Below are 7,287 nucleotides of genomic sequence, written 5' to 3'. Positions count from 1 at the left end.
CGTCAGAAGTCCCAGTATTTAATGAAGCCTTTTCAACATCAAAGAATAAGGTGGTCCATAAACTGTACAGCCTTCCTGACTTATGTATTGAGGGGCCGGGTGTTAGCGTTATCAATGTTTCTCCTGCATCATTTACTCATCTCCAACTACCATACCACATCCTGGCCCATACAAGCAGACTCAGCCATCCCAGCAGCTATCAGGGCACCACAGGGTAGTTTCCAGTGGAACACTTTTTCACAGACAACCCTATATTGCAAGTTCAGAAAAAAAAAATAATGCATAAAATCACATGGTTATCCCTGTGACTCCAATGACGTATTTCATATTATATTATTATCTACGGGCGATTTTATTCATCTTCTCGCAGACCCCTTGTAGTGAAAGGGTTAATAAGGCCGTATCTGACCCCTCCAGGTCGAAATATCTATCTTAACCCTCCTAAGATAGACCTTTGTCCACCCTTTCGCCTCAGGTTGACCTGGGTCTACCAAACCCAGGTCAGAAACAAGGTCAGAAAACACACTTTTGTTTTATTTATGACAGATCCAAACATGGTATGACGTTCTTCAATGTATATGCAATACAGTCATGTAAATAAACTTAATTTTGTAATTAATTATATATTTTTACCAATTAAAAAAATATAAAAAAGTTCCTTTTTAAATATTCAGGGAAAAAATGAAAACAAAATCTGATTGTAACTTTGTGTGGTGCAACTGGCAGTAGCATCATGGAGCTTCATGGTGTGATGTTGGGGTGCCTGAAGCTGCGACTTTATTTGCAAATCAGGGAACAAAATAAAGCACACAAAAAAGGTAGAGGTGAGTCTCACGGACCCCCCCCCCCTATTCACCAGAAATGGAGAAGAGCTCGAAATTGCCCTTTCACCCCTTAAATGGATACAAAAAGTCAGGCAGCTATTGGTGGGTACAGGATTCCCGGGTGTTTAGAAGGTAGTTTATCAAACAAACTTGGGAGGGGGGGGTCTCCGAGACCCGGCTCTACCTGAGCAGGGTTCAGCTGAGTAATATAGTTTGGGAAATGTTGAAATAAAATGAAATTTGCAGAATGTCCTCTGGCAGAAGAGGCTTAACCCTCTATCCGATAACTTACCGTTGAATGGGGAAATCCGAACTCTGGGGAACAGCTCCGACCGGTTTGAAAAAAATAAATAAATAAATCTAAATCAAACGTCTGATCTTTATTTTTGTGTTTTATTTATTTATTTATTTTTTGTTCAATCCGGTCGGAGTTGCCCTCAGAGGCTGGATTTACTCAATTCTACGATAGTTGATTTTATTTATTTTTTTTTTCAATACAAAACGATTACATTAGACTTTGGAAAGCACCCTGTTTCTGACGGCAGTCACTGAAGGCTATGTCTAACTTAGGCACATCGAAGCGTCTCCTCTACAATAAATAAAATGGTTTGGAGGTGCCGACAGAAATATCCAAAATACCAGTGCGTCATCGGACTGAAGAGGCTAAAATAACTGCTGTAAACTCACTTGATTGGAAATAATATATATTCCCAACCTGAGGACGTATTTTCTGTCATATTTTTGGTGCAAAAGTGAACAGTAATATTGATCCACTTTTTAGTCCAATGAAAAGCTCTCACATTATTCTGATTTATCGTACAGAGGTACATCGATATTTTTCTCCGTAACTGTACCACAGGACAGTTTTACACATCTTAGGTGAGGCTTCTTGAAACTGAAGGGTAAGAAAACTCCTACACAAGTTAGACATAATCCCACATATAGAGGCAGAATACAATATAAAAGCCTCCATTGTAATGAAGAGATTAATATTAAAATGATGTCAGATAGAGCAGGATTTTTTTTTTTTTTTTTTTTTTTTTTACGCCAGGTATCCCTGAAGGGCTAAGGCGTTGCCCCTGGGTAGAGGACTTTGGAATGGAGCGTGTAGCATTTTATGACCGGATGCTTAATGGAGGAAAAAAAAAAAACACAGAGCGCATACCTCCACCAGTGATATAATATCTATGATTTACAGCTCTAATTCCACTTTTCAGCCAAAAGGAATACTTTTACATTCTCACATAATCAGTAGATTCTACATTACTCAGCCCTGTATCACATTGTCAGAGAGCGCCTACCTCCGCCATCGCCTATAAATCTTTTTTTATTTATTTCTGCATCGGGATCGGGATCCGCCCCAAAAATCTAATCAGCTCTTCCTTCACCTCACTGCCCTCCTATCCGTCAGATTTCATATGAAATCCGATGACAACTTGAGATATCCTGTCACAAACAGACAGGACAATCAGACACGGGTGAATACACAACCTGCGTCCAATTTTGTTGGCCAGAGTAATAAAAATGAGGGCCATATTAACTTTGTATAAGCCACTACGGGGTAAGGGGACCTATGGATAGAAAGATAGGCTGGTATAGGTTCACAACAGTTAATACTTTGAATCTACGGTAGGTAACGTTCTCGTTACATTTATTCATGCTGCTATTATACAAGCTGATTCAATTTATTATATGCCTCTCGTATTGAAGGGATATACTGTATATATTAATGCTATATCTTAACCCTTCTATTTCGAAAATTCTGTTCAAAAGTGAATGGAATCGTCAGCAAATAGCAAGATGTAAAAAAAAAAAAAAAAACACGCTAGACTAAAACGGAAGACACCATTTTATTACTGGTATCTTCAGGCGATTAAATTCAAATAAGGAATGATTTCAAGTTGCAGCGGGGTGTGTTAAGGATGTCTAAGTCCTCTAGTTCGAAAAGCCTCTCAGTCCAGTCACTTCAATGACGTATAATTAGCTCGCCTCTTCCTACCTCCAGTCCAATATATTAAGCTTTGGAGACTGTATTTCCCATGACTAGCTTAGAAATATACCCATGAACCCCTACACAATATGATGTCTCCTTCCGAGCTGAGTAAAATCGCCTGAGAGAATGAAGAATAAAATATAGATAATCAGACTGAATAGATTGAGTTGAATAAAACCATATGAAGAAAAAATGTATAAAAGTAAATATTGCGTCCTCGTACTGAAGGGTTGAAGTTTAGACCTTGTTCCTGACGGCATTACATGAGGGAAAAAACTCCACACGCCCCATCAGTACTCGAACCTACTCACAGTCCACTATCGTTAACCACATAATAAGACGGTAATAATAATAATAATAATAATAATAATAATTATAATAATACAGTAACAACAACAACAACAACAACAATAATAATAATAATAATAATAATAATACAGTAGTAATAATAATAATAATAATAATAATAATAATACAGTAGTAGTAATAATAAAAATAATAATAATAAAGTCAAATGGCCACCCCGTACGGGATTATGGCGTCTGGCAATAGATAATAATAATAATAATAATAATAATAATAATAATAATAATAATTATAATACTGTAGTAATAATAATAATAATAATGATCTATCTATCTATCTATTGCCAGACTCCTCAATCCCGTTCGGGGTGGCCACAAACAAATCGCCTCCAAGTCGCCCTGTCCCCCGCCATTTCACTGCCCTGCTCCCAACTCACACCCCCCTCTCTCATATACCTCTCCACCCCATCCCTCCATCTCATCCTCGGCCTCCCCCTCCCTCTTCCCCCCTCCACCTCACTCACATACACTCTCTTCGTCAGTCTCTCACCCTCCATCCTCTCCACATGGCCAAACCACCTCAGTGTGTTCCTCATAACGCTTCCTATCACATCCACATCAACACCACAACGCTCCTTTATATCCTCATTCGTCAGCCTACCTCTCCATGTGACTCCACAGGCTCCTCTTAAATAACTCATTTCCACTGCTATCACTCTTGACTTGTGTCCTTCCAACAACGTCCAAGCTTCACTTCCATGTGTTAGAGTTGGTATCACAATACTGTCATGTAGTAACTTTTTCACTTCCATGCTCACTTCCCTGTTTCTTATCCCTGCTTTCAAAGAGCCAGCAACCTTTCTTCCCTGCTGTAACCTTTCAAGCACTTCACCCTCCAAACCTCCATCCTTACTCATCACACTACCCAAGTATTTAAACGTACTCACATTTTCCAATTCCTCACCATCCAACCTCGCTGTACATTCACTGACTTCACCTCTCTCAAAGACCATCACTTTACTCTTCCCTACATTCACCTTTAGATTCCGTTTCTTACACACTCTTCCAAATTCATCCACCAAGCCTTGCAGCTCCCCTTCGTCTTCACTCAACAACACAGTATCATTTGCAAACAACAGTACAGGGAGTTTCCAAACACTATCCTCTCTCACCAGGGCCACTCCAACATCCACTACCCTACCTTGCACCTCTTTTATTACCCCATCCATGTACAGATTGAACAACCATGGAGACATGACATATCCCTGTTTCAACCCAACTTTCAAAGAGAAAAATTCACTTAGTTCACCATCCACACGCACTGCTGCCTTCGCTCCATCGTACATACTCTTCACACCATTCAACAACTTCCCATCTACTCCATATATTCTTAACACTTTCCACAATCCTTGTCTATCCACCCTGTCATATGCTTTCTCCAAATCCATGAAAGCCGCATACAACTTCTTTCCCTTCTCTAGAAACTTTTCCACTAAAGATCTACGAATGAATATCTGATCTACACAACCTCTTCCCTTCCTAAAGCCTTCCTGTTCTTCTCCAACTAATTTCTCTGTTCTTTCTTTAACTCTGTCAATAAGTATCCTACCATACACTTTTCCTATTATACTAAGAAGACAAATGCCCCTATGATTACCACACACTTCTTTTTTCCCTTTTCCTTTGTACAAGGGAATAATTATACCTGACTTCCAATAATAATAATAATAATAATAATAGTAATATGGAATGGTGATTATGATAAAAATACATGGATGTACCGAATTACCGAATGATGATGGCTATTGTATTTTACTGAATTCCTTCCGGACAATTTCAATCAGCTTATGAAAAACATTAGTAATGGAAGGGTTAAAAATACCTAAATATTGCAGCTCTTAAAGCCTCACCCAGCCTCAGTAAATTCGGATGGTGGAAGAAACAACAGAATTGGGAATACTGAGTGAATCATTTAATCTTCATATATTCTAAGTAAAAGAAAGGGGGTATTTTTACAGAATAATGAAAGTCGCATTTACTATAACCGGTTTGTTTTAATCTGACGGAGCTGAGCCACCCCCGCACCTTGAACACTTAGTCGCGGTTCTATGAAATTCAGTGAGCCCTAGATATGAGGCAGATATGAGTCTTCTTGGTTAATAGTCAGATCAAACCTGCAGTCTCGCTACACCTGAGCATCAAGTGTGCTGAAAGGGGCTATGGAATTTGTTACATCAGAGTAAATGCGCTATGTCAGCATTAACATAAAAGGATGTTAGCGAGGAATACCTTCACGTGGTGGCACCGATCTGACTGGATGGTGGTGGTGTCCGATAATACAATGGGCCCTCAATCCCCTCCCTGTTCCCTGAAAAGAGGGTGATGACCTGCTGACGAAAAACAACTTCGGCCTTCAGTCCACCGGGTTTACATTGAGATGAGTCTGGGGTTGCAATAACTACTCTCAACATCATAGAAGTCAGCATCAGAGCATTATAAATACCACAAAGCTCTGTCTATTAGCCCTTCCAGTTCTATGACGAGGGTTGCATTTTCCTCTTGTCATCCCCAGGCAATTTTATACAACCTCAGAAGTAGCCCGCCAAGTTGTGAAGGGGTGAATGAAGGATATATCTAATACGTCCAATTCGGAAAGTCTGTCCTGAACTGATTAAAATCGCCCGGAAATAGCAAGAATAAATCAAAGTCTACGTAACCGCTTTCAAGCGGTTGAGTCTATGAAGCAGCTCAGTCTTTTTTCGCTATTAGTTTTTTTTTTTTTCTTTTTCCAGTGAACAAGATCATCTAGTGTTAAATAAATCTACGTGTAATGGCATGAGCAAAGGTACGCATAGTGTCCTGCCTTCCATTTGTCTCATTCATTCCCACACAACGGAGGCAATCATTCCATCTCATACGTTTTTGTTATTTGCTTTATACTGTCATCACATAAAAAGAAAAAAAAAAAAAAAAATGGTTCGTATAATTCCTTCCAATGCAGCAACATTCAGAGAATTGTCGGCGAACTTTTGCTCATGGCTTTACCAATATCAGAAAAGGGGTTTTCTGAGATAGTTTTTAAAGTCTTTATTTTTAAAGCCTTTAACTGCCAGTATTTCACTAAGCTGAATTACATCTTCCAGTATCAGCCGGAACATATTGCCTTTGTGGACCAACAACAAAGTTTTACTGGAAAATATTGCAAATAGTGGTTTAAAACGTTATACTATTCCAATAAGAAGCAAGTACAAAAGTTCAAGACAGATGTGGGACCATATGGGACCTCGCTAAGGCAAAGCATTTTATGGAGTTTCGCTGGACTGAATCACCTTGAGTGTGGAAATCCTTAAGGTGTTAAGTGAAGCATGCTTGCATATGAAATAAAAGTGTGACCGACAAACCCGAGCCTCTTCTACAAATGCTCTCACATAAAAAAAGAAAGGATATTTCTTTTATTCCCAAAGTTGCAATTGGTAGCAAGGGGGGCGCGGTAGCACAGTGGTAGCGCGCCGGACTCATAATCGGGGGATTGCGAGTTCGAGCCTCGCCCGGGCTGCCGTGCCGGGAGTGGTAGCTCGCTCCTGTAACCCTAGCGGGGCTATATAGTCCAATACAGGGCTTAGCTCGGGGGAACTCCATTTCTCCCATTTTTGCAATTGGTAGCAAGCAATATTCTGCATCAAAGTGTTGCAAAGCTCTAACAGAACTCCACGTATTAAGCTTATGAAATACAGAAAGAAAAAAAAAATCCGTGTTCAATAAGCTGGCATTTGTTGAATTACGAAAGCCATTTTATTGTCAAGCTACTCGTATTTCTCGAACTCTCATACGTGAATTAAAATGACCTACATGCTGCACAGCTTTCATCCAACACACACACACACACACACACACACACACACACACATACTGTCTGCTCACCTAAAACAAAGAAAAAAGTTAGTTAACGAACAAACTCTCCAAACGAGGTTTACACATTGTTTCGAAATCTGTAAAAAAAAAAAAAAGAAAAAAAGAAAGAAGAAGAAAAGAACAAGAGTGAAAAGAGAAATCCACAAGGCGAAAATCACAAAACAGTGAAAGGAGTGAATAAAAAAGGTATTGTTTCCCTGACCCCTTCAGCCCGACCGTGTCATATGTTTTATTCTTGGTATACCGTGACGGG

General features: G+C 39.5%; 1 non-coding gene across 1 annotated transcript; it reads left to right on the top strand.

Moving 5' to 3' along the window:
- The first annotated feature begins 6,606 nt into the window (after positions 1–6,606).
- Positions 6,607–6,678, top strand: TRNAM-CAU (transfer RNA methionine (anticodon CAU)). The gene has a single exon. It is a non-coding gene; the product is annotated as a tRNA-Met (tRNA).
- Positions 6,679–7,287: the final 609 nt, after the last annotated feature.

Source organism: Coenobita brevimanus, chromosome 77 (genome assembly GCF_032717465.1).
Source record: "Coenobita brevimanus isolate Jiangsu-jjx chromosome 77, ASM3271746v2, whole genome shotgun sequence".
Classification (NCBI taxonomy): domain Eukaryota; kingdom Metazoa; phylum Arthropoda; class Malacostraca; order Decapoda; family Coenobitidae; genus Coenobita; species Coenobita brevimanus.
Note: the sequence above shows the minus strand (reverse complement) of the source record. Positions and strands in the feature narration are given on the sequence as shown.